Source organism: Canis lupus, chromosome 27 (genome assembly GCF_003254725.2).
Source record: "Canis lupus dingo isolate Sandy chromosome 27, ASM325472v2, whole genome shotgun sequence".
Lineage (NCBI taxonomy): Eukaryota > Metazoa > Chordata > Mammalia > Carnivora > Canidae > Canis > Canis lupus.
Genome location: NC_064269.1, coordinates 7652623 through 7672649, shown reverse-complemented (window position 1 = coordinate 7672649; position 20027 = coordinate 7652623). Strand labels below are relative to the sequence as shown.

The following is a 20027-nucleotide window of genomic DNA, read 5'->3' as shown; positions in this document are numbered from 1 at the left end:
AAAACTTTTATGCTCAAGAAAATGCAAAGATAACCCACACAATGGGAGAGAAAAACTTGCAAGTCATATATCTGATAAGGGACTTGCATCTGGGATACATAAAAAATAATTGTACAACTCAACAATAAAAAGGCAAATTACCCAATTAAAAATGGATAAAGGATCTGAGGAGACATTTCTTCAAAGAAAATATACACATGGCCAATAAGTACATGAACAGATGCTCCATATCATCAGTTATGAAAGAAATGCAAATCAAAACCATGAGATACTACTTCATACCCACTAGGATAGCTATAATCAAAAGGACAGATAATAACAACTATTGGTGAGAATATAGGGAAACTTAAACCCATACACATTGCTGGTAATAATGTAAAATGTAAATGCAGCACTTTGGAAATATTTTGGGCAGTTTCTTAAAAAGTTACACTTAAAGGGGCACATGGGTAGCTCAGTCGGTTAAGTGTTGGCTCTTGATTTCAGCTGAGGTCATGATCTCAGGGTAGTGATACTCAGCCCTGCATCTGAGCACAGGGTCTGCTCGAGACTCTCCCTGTCTCTTTGTCCTTCCCTCTGCTTGTATGCTGTCTCTCCCTCTTTCTCTTTCAATAAAGCTAGAGTTATCATATGATCCAGCAGTTCCATTCCTAATTGCAAACCCAAGAAAAATGAAAACATATGTCTGTAGCAAAACTTGTACGTGAATGTTCACACAAGCCTTATTCATAAGAGTCAAACAAGTGGAAACAATCCAAATGTCCACAAATGGATGAAAGGAGAAATAAAACATGGTATATTCATACATTGGAATATTATTTGGCAATTAAAAAAATGAAAAACTATACACGCTAAAACATGGATGAATCTTGAAAACATAATAAGTGAAGGAGATCAGTCACAAAAGACCACATATTGTATAGTTCCATTTATATGAAATGGCCAGAATGGGCAAATATACAGAAGGGGAAAGTAAACGTGTAGTTTCCTAGAGCCAGGTTAGGAGAAGTAGGGGAGAGAAAATTGATTCAGGGGAAACAGGAAATGACTACTAATGGGTAGGGTTTCTTTTTGGTGTCATGAAAATGTTCTCAAGTTTAATGTGGCAATGATTGCAAAACTCTGAACATACTGAAAACCACTGCTTTGTTCACTTTAAATGGGTGAATTGTGTGGTATATAAAGTATATCCTAGTAAAGCCATTACAATAATGTAAATGGACAGCCACAGATTACCAAACATTTGTGGAAAGCCTCCAGCATGAGAGACACTTATGAAACAAACAAACTATGAACTTGGAGGGAAAGGACACAATATAAGAAATGGAAGAAAAGGTAAAATAAAATATTTTTATTAGCATCCTCAGAGAGATAAGAGAAAATACTACATCCCATTTTTAAAAAAGATTTTATTTATTTTAAGATAGAGAGTGAGTGGGAGAAGGGGCAGAGGGAAAAACACAGAGAGAATCTCAGGCAGACTCCATGCTGAGAGCAGAGCCTGATGTGGGTCTTGATTCCAGGACCCTGAGATCATGACCTGAGTCAAAATCAAGAGTCAGACGCTCAATTGATCTAGCTACCCAGGCACCCCCATTGCGTCCCATTATTTTCATAGCAGACCAAACTGCTATGGGGAAATAAAGAAAGATTCCCTGGAAGTACAAATAGGATTACAACCAAATCAAAGAAACTATTTCAGAAAGTAAGACAAAAGATAGAGTTGTAAACTGTTAGAGATGACAAAATTAGAAAGCAATCCAGCAATATCAACAATAAGATTGCTAGAAAAAAAAAAGAGGATATGGATAGCAAGAAAAATTCCTATGGCTAAAGGACATGAGCTTCCAGATTAAAAAAAAAAAAAAACTTCACAGAGCACTCTGAATAATGGATTTTTAAAATATTTATTTCGAGGCATCTTGAAATTTAAGGATTCCAGGGTATATATGTGTGTATATACATATATCTATAAAATTCTTAAAGAAGGTTTAAATACCCTGAACATATGCATGAATTAATGTCTTTAATATCTGAGGAGGAGAAAAAGACTTTAGCTCAAAAGTTCTATACTCAGCCCAACTATCAATCAAGTATGTCAGCAAGACATTTTCATGTACACTCGGACTAAGAAAAATCACCACCCATGCACCCTTTCTTAGGAATGTACTAGAGAATATGCTATGGAAAATGAAGAAATAAACCAAGAAAAAAGAAGTTATGTGACCCAGGGACCTGGGGACCCAGCACAGGAACACAGCAAAGGGAAGGGTGAGAGCTCCACTCAGGACTAGAAAGTAACTCATGTCAACTGGATCAGAAGGGAAAAAGACTCAGGGATGGAGACCTGAGGGTGAGGGGAGGGATGAAATGAATGAAGAGGTATTGTAGGCATTTGGCTAATTCATTAAGTATTTTACAGCTCTCGTGGAGCAGTTGGATAGATTCATAAGAAACTACAAAAAAAGGAAGGAAAACTAAAGAACTATTTGTACAAGGAAGAATGTATCAAACAACAGTGTTTGACTCAGCAGTGGTCAATGTTTACACAGCTATGGTGGTGCAATCATGAACTGATCTTTTTAATTCTAGAGAGTGTGATATATGGTAATAGAAACAGTAGGGAGTGGCTAAGAGGGATGAGACTTGCAAAATGTTTAAGTAATCTCAACAGTAAATATTGGCCAAAGTTGAAAAAAAAAAAAAAAAACAAGAGAAATTATGGTTTTAAAACACAACAGGAAAACACAGAAGAAGCAGTTAAATTGAACGTTACTGCAGGAGGGGGGTTATGAAGAGAGGTGGGGTAACCAACTGCTGATTTTGACTAGAGATGTTTTGACGCTGCTTGGCCATGTGCATATATTTATTAGAATAAACTATTTTTAATTCATTTTTTAATGACAGCACTGAGAAAGCAATGTGAGGTGTAGACACAGGCTGTGAGAAATTTTAGAGGAGAGAAAAGACATGTTCTTTTCTTTCAAAGACCACCATCAAACTGAAAGCCAAACTGCCATAGTTTAAGTTTTCACCCTGAACTACCTTGGAAGTGCTCCTTACTCACAGGATATCTAAACCTTTCACAGAGGTCTTTAGCATCCAAGGACAGTAGTTCTACCTTGCAAGAAAGGTATCCCACGAGAAATAAAAATTGTACCAATGCTGTTTCTCCAAATATGTTTTACAACCAGGAAATGTTTTCCCATAAACAGCCGTGTATTTGGAAAGGAGCCAAGAAATAAGAAAGGCCAATGTTCCTGTGCTAATCTCAAAGCCTGGAGCTGCCAGGTGGAAAGGTTAGCAAGAGAGAGTGAGAGTATTTCCCAGCTGTTCTGGGGAATCGACTCAGGGGTGTCGCCAGGGGCTGTGTTAAAGATACCAAGGCCTCGGGACAGAGGCTGGCCTCATTCGTCTGCTCTGAACCTTGCAAGGCCATGAGCCACAGAACAATAGAATTCTCCTCTCTGAACCAAATCTTTGAGATCACCCGAGATTAATAATCATATTCTATCCTTTTGACCTCTGCTTTCATCCTAAATCCCAGCCTGTGGACAGGGTACAGTCAGTTCTGCTACAGCGTAAGGAATTCCCTGGGAACAAACCACATCCAGCTCAGCAGAGCACAGGTGTTCGTGGGAGCTAACATGCTTACCTGGTTCTGGAAAGCCCTGTTGGCCAGTTCCACAGGTCTAGAATTTGAAGACCTGCCTTGGCCAAAGTGCCAGGTGTGGGGTTTTCCACAGCTCCAAACTAGGAGGGAAGATGGAGATGTTCTTGACCCTTAGTCCCCTGGATGCCACACTCTCTTAAGGCCCCCTATCTACCTACCCCTGTCAGGGTCCTATCTTGTCATTCTCAGGGCTTCCTACGTTCTTAGTCTCATGTATGTATTAACCTCTTATTATCAGAAGAGTGGGCTGCTCAGACCAGGTTCTCATTTTATACTTTCTGGGGCTCCCAGTTTCCCTCTTTGAGATGTCCTGCTTACTGCAAAATAATAGAAGTCGAAACCTTTATGTCCATAGAACCCGATTGTGTGGCTCTTGTCTAACGGGGATAGGGGCCGAATTAGAGCATTCATTTAATTATCCAGCTAAGCCAGAGCACAGGGCTGTAAAGAATCGGTCTTGGGGGGTTGTGGATGCTCCGACAAGAGTTCATGTAGTTCCCAGGCATTTACTTCATCAGATGTTTTCCCAGTGCAGTCCTTGTCCGCAGATTTAGTGTATTGTCAATCAAATAAGGTCCCTAACATGAAGGACTTTATGAACTGTGGAGACATCTCAAGATGAGAGAGTAAAAATGGTAGAAAGAGAGTCAAAGTGAGCTGTAGAAAAGCCACGCTAAATGTTGGGGTGCTTTGAGGAGAAACAAAGCCTAGCCAGTCCAAGGTACAGAGTGGATTGAGAAATTTGACGCAGCATTTGGGCAGCATCTGCTGTGTGCAGCGCTAGGTGCTGTACTAGAGGAAACCAAGAGCATAAAGACAGTTGTGCCACAGGGATGAACAAGTGCCAGAAGGTCGCAGGAGAGGAGCTGACTCATTCTCCTGGGTGTGGGAGGAAGGGTGGGGTGGCAGGAGAAGCTCTGTGGAGGATCCTGGGTTTTGAAGCAGACCTTGAAACCAAGTGGGAGGCCGATGGGCAGAAATGCTGGCGTACAGCATCGCAGGCACATGTCGCAGCATGAGCAAATGCTCAGCCACTCACCAGTAGCTGTGTTAACTCCAGGCAAATCATTTAGCCTCCCTGTCTCCTGCTTTCCACGCCTGTAAAAACCAGGATGAGAAGGACACCAAACACGTGGGCTTCTGTGAGATTTCGATGCATCGTACACATGGAACGCTCCGAACAACACCTGCCACAAAGGAAGTGCTCGGTACATGATGCCTGTTATCATTATTGTCCTTATCCTGGGGAGAGAACGTCAGTGCTGCTGAGCTTAGCGACTGGTATATATTCTAAGGGCGAAAAACAGAACTTCCAAAACCAGTTCCAGTAGAATAATTCAAGGTTTCTTAAAAACAGCACTCAAAAATCGACTTGTGCGAATTAGAACTCATTTCCTAGGTTGCTGACGCAGCAGTTCACATGAGATCTAGCAAGCCTATTTTCACGACTACTGATGAGCTTAGAGAGATTTGCATAGAGTGAACTTTGTGGAAGCTTCCATTGGTGAAGGTGGTCTTAGAGGCTGAAGGATGCCCTGGCCTCTGGAAGTGGCACCTCGTCGCGGTCTCGTCTGTCCACTTGGATTGGTTTTGCATGTGGCAGAAACGTTTGTAGCATCTGAAGCTTTTTATTAAACGTGGTTATTTCATTTTTTTCAGTACGTTGAACAAAATGTGGTGACAAAATTCTTGCACTTAGGGCAGATTTCCGCCACCACCACCCCCCCGCCCCCGGTTCATTTTGTACTGACTCATTCTGACAGGGCCTGATTAGCCTGTGGCTTTCTAATTCCAGGAATCCTAACGTTGAACCAGATTCCTGTCTCGTGTAACTCCCTTAGAGGCTTTGCCTGGAAAGTTTTCTCTGATCCTTTTTCTGAGTGTGTCTCCCTCTGGCTTTATTTCTGTCTCTGCCTCTCTGTGTCTCTTCCTAAGCCCCCCTTCATATTTTCCCCCACCACCTCAATTTGCTAATTCTTTCCAAATAGTTTGAAAATTCTAGTCCTACTAACACTGCATTTTATAGCTGCCTACTAAAGCCCCTTCTGAATTGCAACACCTCCGGCCAGTTGAGTACTGATGGGGTGCTGGTGGGCCTAAGGGGTGAGGAAAAGGGTTGCAGCGGGAACCGTGTCCCCTTCACCTTGCGACCTTGGACGCTCTCAAGTTTGGTACTTTCACTTGCCTCTCTGCTTCTTTACAGCCATTCTTGCCTCTCCTCCTCTCTTCCCCCACCTGTCTCCTCTCTCAAGACAGAAGAAATATTTTCTTATATATCGCACCTGTGTACAATGTTGTTATAATGATGATATTGATAGTAAATTGCTGTAAAATACCTTTTATTTCAGACTTTTTGATTAACGATAGGTAACACCTGCCATGCCATAGTGAGACGGTTGCAAAGACTCCCAGGAATAAAATGTTTGCTATGCAAATGTCACTTAGCTATCCTAACCATTAGGACTTTCCTGTCACTTCTAAATACTCGTAAATATGGTAAGATCTCCTTGAAGTTGCAATACGGCTTTCAGATGATAATTATCCCACTTGTCAGTTCCTGAGTTAACACACGTTGAAACTTTGTCAAGTTTCATTAATAAAATCCATAGTAACATAAAACAGGTTTTAAAATAAATCAAGATTTATAAATGTCATGAAGAGTAAAGGTTCGTATCTCTGACATACACACTTGGTAACCAATTTGGTTTAAATTAAGGAAAATGAGAATAATTATGTTTAAAACAGGCAAAATAACTGGGCTAGAGATATAAATTATAAGCAGTGTTAGCACATGGATGGGAGTGGAAGCAATGGAAATAGGTGAAATCATTCTGTTAAAGTAAATCCAAGGAGAAGAGAGTAGAGATGGAACCCCAGAGAACATCCACTTTAAGGGATGGAAAGCAGAGCCAGGGAAGGAGCCTGAGATGAAGCAGTAGAGAGAGGAGAGTGTCTATACTCTAGGAGACAAAGGAGGCAAGACTGACATCACTTTTATTGCTCTCCCAACTTCCAAATATGAGAAGTTATGGAAAGAAATAAATAATGGAAACTCCCAGGTATACTGTAAAGATGAAAAAAGAAGAATTTCTGCTATTTTTAAATGTTGATGAGGATGCGTTGAGAGATAGAATCAGAATTCCAAGTTGACCCCTATGATTCCTGCTCTTGTGTACACTCCCTCTACAGTCTCCTCCCCCTGAGTGTAGCCAGGATCTGTGAGAAGGATGGCTCCCTTCTGGGATTAGGTTACATCACATGGCAAAGGTAATCAAGTTATTAACATTTTTTGTCACACGAAATATTTGAATATAATAACTAACCCCATTTTCAAAGAAGTCACTAAATGTCACATCAATTCATACAAATGAACATAATTTTTATAGAGGGGGGAAAATCTCAAGATATAATATATGATAATCCTGACTCATAATGGGCCAAGGATACAAGTGAAGAGATTCAATCAGTCTGAAGTAAGATGTAGACAGCTGTATTGATATAAAATTCCACACCTGAGTCTGATGCAGATCCCCAGCTCAGAGCCACTGATGTAGAAGGTGCTACATTCAAATTAAGGGAATAAGATTATGGCCAAGTAAAATTTGAGACAATAGCTGGAATTATGACTGATAACACTGTGGTTGCCTAGCATCATCAGGTCATGAGGAAGAGCAATATTCAGACTGATAAATACATGAAAACACAACACAACTATTTCTTAGAGTTTTGACCAATGTTTCCCCTGGAGGTTGAAATGTCTCATGGACAGTGAAGATACTGAAAAATCACCATGGATTTCCCATAAGTATACAATTTCTCATAAATTTATATTAATAAAATTTTCCCTATACCAAGTTAACATGGAAATGAGTGTCTCTCCTGATTTGACAACTCTTCCCATGCAACTCATCAAACAGACCTAATTATTTCTAGCACGTCTCTTTCTATAAGGTGAAAGAACCAATATTTGTAATTTTTCAGGGGCCATCTGAGTGATCTCAAAGGTGGTTTTAGTTATGAAAAATAGCTTGAGAATTTTGAGTTTTAATATCTAGGATTAAATTTTTGGAAGACAAAATTTTTTTTAACTAAAACACTTGACAATTTTATTTTCACATTTCACAATACAAATGAAAATTGCCTTTTTTTTTTTTTTTTGTCTCACTACTCCCCTGCAAAAACTATTCTCGATAGGAAGGGGAAGCAAATCTTCCTTGTCATGCTGTTAGAAAACACCCAGAGTCACAGCACCATGATCTCCTGGTGAAGTAGAACAAGTAATATAAAATGAATATAAAGAGGTTCCTGTCTCTCCTTATCTGTCTGGTCGAGTCATTCCTGGCCGAGTGGGCACCATCATGGGACAAGCAGGAGGTCTCATCATTGGGGGCCCAAGCATCATTGGCATATGGCCTCCCATAGGTGGCCTCATTCCAGGAGCAGGTCCCACTGGCATCATCCCAGGAGGAGGAGGGCCCATCATTGGCATCATGGGAGGGCCCCCCCATATGGGGGGCTGGCATCATACCAGGGTGAGGAGGACCCGGGAGACTGGGGGGAGGTGGGATCATTGCCCCTGCAGAAGGAGGAGCAGAAAATGGAGTAGGAGGTATCTTTCCTTGTTGAAATGCAGCGGTTGTTTTGTTGATCAGGCTCTGAGCCTACTCTTCCATCCATTTCTGATAGTAGTCTTTCACATTCTCCTTGTGTTTCCTACCACTGCAGTGTGTCTTTCTCACAGATGGAGAGTCATGGGTGAGGTATGTGTCGCAGTAGTCACAATAAAACTTAGGCATGTTACTCTGCAGGCCATTGGCCACTCCGTCCCGCACCACCCGGAAATGACCTGGAAGACAAAATTTTTTTAAAATGTCACAGTAAATTGGTAATGGGTAAAGATAGTAATGGGTGACTTAGCAATAACACTTGATTGTCTATTTAATCATAGTGACATATTTAAAAAAATAAATATAGACGGTAGCATGATTGAAGAGGACCTTATCTCTTTCAGAAGTGAAAGTGGAGGACCTTTGTTCTTTGCCTCCCCTCTTCCCAAATAATCAAAGATTCAGGTAGGAGGAGACTGTGGGGAGGTTGGGTAGGGAGAGAGAAAACCAAGAGCAGTTTGGGGTGGAGTAAGGAAGAAGATAGATGACCATAAGTTTTGCAGTGTGGGCAGTGATTCAACACGGCAAGGGTGTGGAGCTGGGTGGGATTAACAAGATACAAAATTCCCAATGGAACTCTGGTGTCAGGTCACTGGTAGGAGAGCAAGAGTAGACTATGGAATCAGGGAGTCAGACATTTAAGGACTTGGATAGGTGGGGCCAGATTAGAGCATTCCAGCAACAGACAGGGTTTCAGAGGTTATGTTATGAAGACTTAATGTGTTGATTAAGAAACCTTAATTCACGATGTCCTGTACATTTTTTTTTCCTTAAGACTATTTAAAATCTCTTAAAAATTTTTGTCCTGGGTGCCTGGGTGACTCAGTTGGTTAAAAAACTGTCTTCTGCTCCAGTCATGATTCCAGAAACCCCAGAATCAAACTCAGGAGGAAGTCTGCTTGTCTTTCTCCCTTTGCCCCTCTCCCTATTCATGCTTGCTCTCTCTCTCTCTCAAATAAATAAATAAAATCTTAAAAAAAAAATGTGTCCTGACGTTACTACTTAAAAAATACAATGTTTATTTCTGTAGCAATATCTGAGGATTTGTCTATTTTGTCTATCTTTTTATGCTCCCCTTCTGATTAAATTAAATAAGTAATAAAAGTCTGAAAAATAATTCCTGCTTGAAGAGTAACCGAAAAGAAGAAAAGATAAATCTTTGGGACACTAAAAACCCTTTACAGAGTATATCAACCTGGTAACTTTGGATAGAAAATGTTGTGATTTTGGCTCTTAAGCTTAGCAAATCAGTCTGCAACTGTACCCTGCCAAAATATTTTTTTTAATGAAAAAAAAAAAACCTTGATGTTTCCACAGATTGGGATATTTGGCATTATGTATTTGTAACATCTGCACAATTGATTGAATTCTTCATCTGGATATTTTGGCATCATGACACCAATGGCTTTGGAATCCTTTCTTTTCCACCACTAAACACACACATACACAGACACACACAGAGACACACACACACACAGTTCAGTGCTTGAAGTGTGAAAGTCAGGAGGTATTGCAATCCCATTTCTTTTCCCACTGAAATCTTTTTCAGAAGTTAGGCACAGAGTGGATAAATTAATACACTTCCACATTTCTCTAAATAAAAATATGTCCATCCAAACTAGATGGTATTATGCTAAGCTAAGTCAATCAGAGAAAGACAAGTATCATATGATCTCACTCATGTGTGGAATTTAAAAAACAAAACAGAGGATCATAGAGGAAGAGAGGGAAAAATAAAACAAGATGAAATCAGAGAAGGAGACAAACCATAAGAGACTCTTAATCATAGGAAACAAACTGAGCGTTGCTAGAGGGGAGGGGGGGTGGGGGGTGAGGTAACTGGGTGATGGACTTTAAGGAGGGCACATGATGTAATGAGCACTCAGTGTTGTATAAGACTGATGAATCACTGACCTCAGCCTCTGAAGCTAATAATATGCTATATGTTAATTAATTGAATTTAAATTTTAAAAAATATCCATCCATCCCATTTTCTCTTCACCCTTCCTCCACCTTGTTACTTTTTAATCCTCCTAAAGATTCTATCATCTTGGTGTTACAGACTCAGGATGTTGGAGGTTGGGAAGAGGAGAGAGTTGGGGAATATAGAGAGCCACCAGGTCATCCCAAATGTAACATGTCTGTCTCTAGGAGTGTGAGAGATGTTTATGACTATGGCAGAGAGTGTTTGTTTAGCTTTGGATTTTCTAGAAATGTTCTCAAGATCTCTTTCCATTCTATTGCATGAACATGATTCTGAACTTCAAATCTGCTCCATGGCACTTAGGTGGTGCTCAGATCATCAGTGTTCAGAGAACACACGCTATAAACTCCTCCTGGAGTTTATAATCCAGTGGGGGAGTCAGGATTTACAACAGGGAAGAATGAACAACATAAAGCTAAAGCTCTGTGACAGACTGTATACTCTGAATGTTCAAAGGTGATGGATAACAATGGAGATGTGGAATTTGGGGAAAGGCACATGGAGAAAGGAATTTTGAGTTGGGGCTTGAAAGACAGCCAGGATGTGATTGTGGAGAAAGGGAATATTCTGTAATGGAAGCAATGGAGGCAAAGAAATGGTTAACTTCTGAGCTTGACTGAAGAAGAGTGCTATGTGGTCAAGTTACAGAGAGGAAGGGTGGAGGATCTTGGAGGCAAATAGAACATTTCACTCAGATGCTATATGGCACATGGGACCATGTTAGATGGTCCAGCAGGACTCTGTGACTGTCACTTACCTCTCTGTATTTCCTACCACACATATCCTTAGCAGGTGTTTACTAAATATTCCTTGGATTGAAGTACAGCATCATGATAGAAGCTTTCAAAGACTCAAATACCATAATAAGGACCTAAAATTAACCATTTAAATGACATTTTCTGCTAATTTTTCAGAAAGGGGGAGAAAGGATATTGTTTGTTTCAGATATAAAAGCTACAACCATTGTGAATATACCTCATCAATCAGTAAATTACAGAGATAATATTTCTTACACATTTCCTATGGGTCAGGCACTGCTCTAAGGCTCCTGGGATTTCACCATGACCTAGAGAGGCAAGATCCCTCCAAAATTATTTCACCCAGTGGTAACTGCCTTGAAGACAACAAATACAGGTCGTGAGAGGTGACTGGGCAGGCGTAGGCTGGACATTAAGGAAGGGCCCTCTGAGGATGTGACCTCTGAGCAGAGTCCTGAATGGGAAGAAGGAACAGGGCAAGGGAAGGTCCGAACATTCAATTAGAGAAAAGGATGAGGAAGAGGTCTTAGGAAGGGCACAGCTTAGCACGCTGTAACCATAATTTGATGAATTTTCTCTTTGGAATTAAATTCATTTTAAGCTGAGCCAATAGGCATCTGGCAGGACAATTTATTTTTCTTCATTTTATCTCTTCTTGTAGACTATTTTCAAGAGTAAAATAAAGTCCTCCCAAGACCCCATAGTAAAGGAATAAATTTATAACAGCAAAGAGAACAAGAAGTAGACAAGCATCGAACAAAAAGTTCCAAAATATATCTGGAAGATTGACAGAAGATGGAAGGCCAGTGAGACATAAACTAGGTGGAGGAAGGCTGTGAAGAGTGGGGCAGAAACCAAGGAGAGTAAGGAGAAATATGCTGCTTGCTAGCAACACAGAGGCCTGCCTTGCACCCACATCCACCCCTTCTTCTCTCCTTTCCTCCATGAAAAAGAACTTGGAGACAAAACTGAAAAGATAGCTTGGGGTAAATAATAGGACCTTGAAATTCTGACTCAAAGGGACTCTAAGGAGATCTGCGTGCATGGGCAGAAAGCATTTGAAAATGTTTTCTTGTGAAGAAAAGGATAGGGCTAGAGAAAAATGTGCAGTTGCAGACAGGGGTTTTTATGGGAACAGTGGTGATGGTGGTGGTGGTGATTACTTTTCAAACAGGAAAGGCTTAAAGATGATGCAATGGCAAGGGCCAGTGGAAGGGACCTTCCAAACCACCATTCCTATCTCCAGCTTTCCCTCTCTTTACTTTGCCATGGTTAATCTCAGCTAATTTTTCTAAAATCCAGCTCAAAGCACGCTGGGTATCTCCTCCAGCTCTTCATACATATCCTAACCTGCTGTGTTTATGCCACTACTCATGTGTCCTCCTTGGTCTTTTAGATACTCCCTTTACATGCGTACCCCTGAGAATACCAGGGAACTTCAGGCTGCATTGCAAATGCATCCTTCCCTCACATGTTCCCTGTGGGCAAACACTTGAATTTATTTCTTGTTTGTTTCTATTTCACAGTCTGGCCATGTAATAGATATTTAGTGAGCATTTGTTGCTTCTTCCTCCCAAAAGGTTGTCACTTTTTTTGACGCCATTTCTCGAATAGTCTTCCACATCCTCACTTCCCACTCACCATGCTCTGGCTGCTGCACCAGTGCACCCCCTGAAGCTGCTGAGTAGAAGCTCTCCTACAAGCTCTTTATTGCTAATCCAGAGAATGCTTCTCAGTCCTTACACTGTGTCAGATTTCAGCGGGATCTGACTCTCTAGACCACAACTTTTCCTTGAGCATTCTCTTCTCTTGAGTTCAGTAACTTAACTCCATCTTCCTGGCTTTCTTCAGAATTCTCTGCTTCTTTTCAGTCGGCTTTTCAGGATTTTTTTTTCTCCCTGCCTTCCCTTCAGTGCCACCCTCAAGGGTTCAGCCTAGCTTTTCTTCTCTCACTCTGCTTGCTCCCTTGGGTGTGTTCGAGCTCAGGAGAAAGATGAATGTCACTAAATTAATCTCTCTCCAGCCCAGATCTCTCTTCTCAGTACTAGACCAACGAGTATAATTGTCTCCCAGACACCCTCTCTTGAACATCACAATCACACTTTAAATTTAGTATATCCCAAACTAAACTCATCATGTGCTCCACTCCTTTTCCATCTGCACTTACCATCACGACTTATTTTATCCTCCACTCTTCCCTCTCCCAGTGAATTAAAATACCAGCCATCTAGTTTCTTAAATCAGATTTTGACCTGGGCATCATCCTTGATTCTCAAAAAATGAGTCAATTTGTGCACTTGGGAGAATGGTGGTGTCCTTAAGAGTGACTGGCACTTTTAGGAGAAGTTTGGGTTATTTTGTTTGTCTCCTTGGAAAAAGCCAAAAAAAAAAAAAAAAAAAAAAAAAAAAAAAAAAAAAAAAAAGAAAAGAAAAGAAAAGATTTACCTAGACTAGATAGGTAGAATTGGAAGTCATTGGGATACCCATGGAAAAAGTTGATTGGGCATTTGTAAATGTAGGTGCTGGAGTTATGAAGAGATTTCAGAGTGAGAGCACCATATTTGAGAGTTATCTACCATGCAGAGGACATTCACTGAAACCATGTGAAAAGATGAGATCATCATGGGGGAGAGTACATAGAAACAGGATAAATGGAAACAAGTTGTAAGGGCAGGCTGTAACTCTCTAAAAGCTGATGGGACCTTACAGATGATCTGGAACAACTTTTTATTTCCCCTGAAAAAATTATTGAGACTAGAAGAGGAAGAGAGAAATCAAATTCTAAAGAAAAGCCATCTACTTAGAAGGTCTTTTGGGATCCCTAGGTGGCGCAGCGGTTTAGCTCCTGCCTTTGGCCCAGGGCGCGATCCTGGAGACCCGGGATGGAATCCCATGTCGGGCTCCCGGTGCATGGAGACTGCTTCTCCCTCTGACTGTGTCTCTGCTTCTCTCTCTCTCTCCCTCTGTGACTATCATAAATAAATAAAAATAAAAAAAAAAGAAGGTCTTTGATGCCAAGTTAAAGTTCTAAAGCTCAGACCAAGAAAAGATTCAGAGTGAGTTGACTCTACTAGAGTCAGGAGCAAGGCTTCAGAGAGCCAGAAAGAATCTAGGTCTTTTATGAGTTCCATGAAACAATAGATAAGCAAGCCCTAATGCTTACACAACCTTTAGATTTCCTATAATGTAAGCCAATAGATTCCCTTATAGTGTGAGCCCATTTGATTTGTTACCTACTGGAATAACAGTTAGTACGAGGGCCAGTTCATGTGAGCTCAGTAGAGCTGATGGTGTGCATCTCTTCCTAACCCTGTAGTCGGTAACAGCATGTGGTTAGCTTGAACTGGCCATGATGGGACTATTTACAACTCAGAAATTGACAACTGCTGCAAATTAGTGTTATTCCCTCTGTCCCTGGAAATGTGGTAGTTAAACATTTTCCAGCACATCACTGGTTACAGCCAAAAGCATCTTTACTGATACACATGTTGAATCAAAAACTGCCGGTCATTGTTTGTCACTTAATAATTCATTTGGAAGAGTATCAATCAATGCCATGTGGCTTTAACCCAGTTGCCACAAGATCTCTATCTATAGTTTATAATAGAATGTTAGGAAGTGATTGGAAGGTTGGAAATCTGGAAGTTTGCATTTTCTCGGAGGGGTTGTGGGTATAGGACACACCCATTGGGAGGGGGGCAACGTGTTACTCTCCTACCTCAGGTCCAAGGAGAGGTTCTAAGAGAACCACTTGGAGAACTTGATGTGAGTCGCATATAGTTTGAAGGACATAGAGACTCTCATGTGAAAGTTCTGAGGGAAGAGATTGTGGCTGAAATTGCTGAGAAACAAAAGGATAGTTGTTTTGCAGGGGCAAAGGTGCAGAAGTATTTTCTGTGGGCCTGAATGAATCCTTCTGAAGGAGGCTTACTGGATCGTCTTGAGAAGGATTCTGGGTAAGAGGATGGGCTGGGGGGCCTAGGTGACCCAACATAGACATGGGCTGCCTAGCAGGCCATGGGGCAATGGCAGTGGCCAGCCCAGGAGGCATCTTTATCCAAGGCAAAGAACTGTAGGTGAGAGACCCCTCGGGGTGATGATGTTGGGGTGTTGGGTAAAGGCAAAGTTGCATCACGAGGGTCCCCAATTATACATCTGACATACCCACAGGGCACTAATACCAGATTATGATGGTACTAGTACAGTTGGAATAGATTCCCACTATTACTTCTCTCTTTTTCCATATGTTCCAACCCTGTCCAAAGCAGCAGCTAGTCAGTGAATGAGGAGTTATAGGACTAGAAGGAGTAAGGGAGAAGCCCACCCGGGTCTCCTAACCCCTACATTTCCCAGCCGCAGACAGGGAGGATTAAATGGGAGAGGCAGAGGCTTTAAATTGGATAAAATATGGACATTTTGAGCTTAAACTGGAAGGTACTTTTCAAAACTACTGAATGCAATTTCTCTTGTGACTGCAAGAGACCAGAAAAGCTGCGGAATCTGCTCAGTATTTGTACCGGGGGCAGGAAAAACCTGCAGGAAAGTGTTGGAAGGGCCCTTGGTGGGGGGAGGGGGAATAGTCTCTATGCACTACTGGCTAATGCAATAAACATATTAGCTTTGCATAGATGAATGCAGCATTTAATACCTTGATTAACTGTCCAGAAGCACAGTCCATGTGCTTAAATGATGTCTGAATGACTCCAGCTTGGAGTAAGAAAAGGATTTAGGAGGAAATTGTCCCATCTGAGAAACTGTTTACATCTCTATCACATCAGAAAGAAAGGTACTTTCTTTTAATTCTCTATTTAATACAATATATATTAGGATTCATGGGAAGACGGTGGTGTGTGGCTATTTAACACTTTTTCCCTTTAGCCTCATAAAGTTAAATATAAACACAGAATTTCTGTCTCTCTACCCAACCCCTGCCCTGTGCAGAAATGATGATGAAGATTCCTCTGCATGTCTTTTGATGGTTGTACTTTTCTCCGTAGGTAATAAACCCTGTGGTAGCAAGTTGGACTCTTACTTAACATTTAAGCTGGGAGAATTAGAATCCATGACTCTTAGGGTCTAGAAGCCCTAAATCCAGTGTCTAAAACAGCAGGCACAAACCACAGGTGGTTATCTAACTTTACATCTAAATTCATTAACATTAAATAGAATTTAAAATTCAGGTTTTGTATCATGCTAGACACATTTTAGGTGCTTATTAGATCTGTGGGGCTCCTGGCACAGATTTAGATTATTTTTATCATCACAGAAGATTCTATTGGACTGTGCTACCCTAGGTCTTTATTTTATTTTATTTTATTTTATTTTTTTTTTACCCTAGGTCTTTATTAGAGAAAGATAGACAATATTTTCTGGATGAATTTCTACCTGGGATGATTTAAGTTCATTTCAAAAAAGAAAAGATAAACTTTCGTATGTAAATAAGTTGAGAAAGTAAATAAAATAAATGTAGTCTTCAAATTAAGAATTTGGAGTACATCTAAAGATAGACTTTGGTAGAAGTGATCTTTTGTGTGTAAATTTCATTAAATTGCTTTTGATGGACCATTTAGGTAACTTATTTCGCACTGTATTCTTAGAAAATGTCTTTCGGGATCATTCCCAGAGAGTCTATCTCAGTTTTTATAAAGCATTCCATTGCTATTGATATTGGCAGAGAAAAATTAAAATTTTCTGCATTTAGGAAAGAATCTTTATATTCACCGTGACTGGAATCTTTGGACTACTCTGGACAAATTAGATTGATCCTTACCAGGGATAAGAAGACTGCCTAGTTCTCTCTCTGAATGTCAACAGTGATTTATAGCAATTCCTGCTCAGAGCTGGTAACTGAGAAAAAGCTATCGTGTCAGAGAAGGCCCCATTAGATTTAGCATATACCAACTTCAATAGAAGATCATTACAATGAAGTATAATTATAACAATTTTCTTTTTTAAAAATTTTAAAAAGATTTTATTTATTCATTCACGGGAGACACAGAGAGAGTGAGGCAGAGACATAGGCAGAGAGAGAAGTAGGTGCCCTGTGGGAAGCCCAGTGGGGGACTCAATCCCAGGACCCCAGGATCATGACCTGAGCCAAAGGCAGACACTCAACCACTGAGCCACCCCGGTGCCCAATTATAACAACCTTCCATAGCATTGGAATTGCCAGTGGTGAGGGACAGGAAGAGATGGAAGAAAGGATGGAAAGACTGACATCTTCGTAAGACTGAAGACAGGCCCCATGGGGCAGACATCTTTGTTACACACATGCCTCAGAGCCTGGAATACCACCTGGCACATAGTAGGTGATCCATATCTGTTGAATGAAACTTATAGAATACTATCCTCCTATTATCTCATTCTCTGTGAGGCAGGAAGGGGAGATTAAATTAACCCAATTTAGAGATGAGCAATGAACCAAGAGAAGTCCTGTGGCTTTCCCAAGGGGACATAGTTGGTTCTAGAGTTGTAACTTAGCCCTGCCTTGCAAAGGAAATTTCTGAAATTTCTGATAATTTCAGAGCTTTCTTTTGCCTATGTCTATTCGAGCTAACCATGTATTTTTCATTTGTTTCTTTCCCACTTTGGAGTTTGGAGTTGCAAGCGTAAACTTGTAATTAGTTGGCTAGTATGGGGTGAGTCAATAAATGAATGAAGGAAGGATAAAGAATACTTTGTCCTACCTTAATGTGAGCAAATTTCAGGTAGCAAACCTAAACTAGTGTTAGTTCTGTATGTTTTACCTTTTTTTCCTCCTGCAATATTTAGTTGTCCAAAGTCTGATTTCTTTAACCCAGAGTTCTACATGAGGGACTAAGAAAACTTTTTCTGTAAGAGACCAAACAGCAAATTTTTTAGGCTCTGTGAACCAGATGATCTGTGTTGAACTATTCAACTCTGCCATGATAAGCATAATGCCTCCTGGATAATACATAAATGAGTGCATTGCTGGGTTCTGCTAAAACTTTACTTATGGAGACTGAAATCTGAATTTCATATAATTTCCATGTGCCACAAAAAAATTTTTTTTTGTTTTTTTTCTTTCAACCACTTAAAAATGTAAAAGGCATCCCTACACATGATGGGCTGGAATTAGCCCATGGGCTATAGTTTGCCCAACCCCACTAAAACTCTTGCTTTGTGAGTCATAACATCAAATTGAGCTAATCTGATCATATTTCTTTTCAAAAACTCCCACTGGCTCCCACTGGCTCCTTACAGCCTATGCAGCGAAGCAGCAACTGGCTGACGGGAGCACCGCACCATCCATGACCAAGGCCCATGGCTCTTCTTCCAATATTCAGCTCCCCCAAGCTCTCCCTGAGCAGGTCTACTCACCCACCTTCAATCCTTTGCCTACTCTGTTCTGTACGCCTGCAATGTCTTCTCTACCCATCCCTATTTCATCCTTACAAGATCTGCCCTTCCTTCCACTTCTGTCTCTAAGTCTTCCCTAACCTACCAACCCCTCCCTAGCTGAACCTTTTCCTCAGCGTCCAACCTCTGTGGTATGTGTTCTTTGTTTTCCTACTCTTTAATAGATTCTACCTTTATCATGATCTTCCACCCTACAAAATTAGCAACTATTGAGTTTAGGACCTGCATCTTATATATTTGGTAGGGTTCCATGATAGGTTTCAATGAACATTTGTGGAATTTAAATGAATAATCTGATAAGGATCCAAATGGAATCACTTGAAGTATGGCTCTTTGCAATTTCAAAAAATAAGAAAATAGGTATCTTTGCTATTTCACAGCAACTTCTAAAATAAAACTATTGAGAACAAGAAGGAAAGACTTCCAAAATCCCTAACACCTATTTAACCCATCCCTCCAACCACCTCCCCTCTGGTAACCATCAGCTTGTTCTCTCTCTTTTTCCATTTGCTTGTTTTGTTCCTTAAATTCCACATATGAGTGAAATCACTTGTTGTATTTGTCTTTCTCTGATCGACTGGTTTCGCTTAGCATCGTCCTCTCTAGCTCCATCCACATAGTTGCAAATGGCAAGATTCCATTCTTTTTTATGGCTGAGTTATATTCCATTGTATACACACACCACATCTTCTTTATCCATTCATTGGTGAATGGACATTTGGGTTGTTTTCACAGTTTGATTATTGTATATAATGCTGCTATAAACATCGGGATGCATGTATCCTGATGCATCCTGATTGAATTAGTATTTTTTGTATTCTTTGGGTTAAATACCTAGCAGTGCAATTCAGTTGGCTCATAGGGTAATCCTATTTTTGACTTTTTGAGGAAATGTCATACTCTTTTCCAGAGTGGCTGTACCAGTTTGCATTCCCACCAACAGTGCAGGAGAGTTCCTCTTCTCCACATCTTCACCAATATCTGTTGTTTCTTGTGTTGTTGAGTTTAGCCATTTGGACAGGTATGAGATGATAGTTTATTGTAGTTTTGATTTATGTTTCCTTGATTATGAGGGCTATTGAACATCTTTTCATGTGTCTGTTGGCCATCTGCATAGAAGTATTGAATCACTATATTGTTAGATCTGAAACTAATAATACACTATACATTAACTAAGTGGAATTTAGATAAAAATAAAATAAAATAAAATTGCAACCTCAGAAAAAGGAAGAAAGTTGTGTCCTTTACTAAATAAAATCCTTTTTCATGCTATGAAAAAGATTTTAAAAAATCAATTTACTGAAGCTTAATTAACTGTTATAATTGGCCATAAATGAAAGGCTCCCAATTAGCTATAAAATGAGTGATGGCAAAGGAATTTTCTTGTCAAGATAGACTCTTAAGAATTTAGAAGCAGCTAAAAGCAAATTAGCCACACCTGCTTATGAGACAAACTAGAGAAACAAGCTTTAGCGGAGCCGACCAAAGTGCAAACAGTTTAAACCTGGCAATGGAGACCAAGAAGGCAGAGATATTACTTAAAGCAAAGAGGAAGTGAGGGACTG

The 20027-nt window shown here is 40.3% G+C and overlaps 1 pseudogene; it reads right to left on the bottom strand.

Moving 5' to 3' along the window:
- Positions 1–7776: 7776 nt before the first annotated feature.
- LOC118352527 (U1 small nuclear ribonucleoprotein C-like) lies at positions 7777–8513 on the bottom strand (annotated as a pseudogene).
- Positions 8514–20027: the final 11514 nt, after the last annotated feature.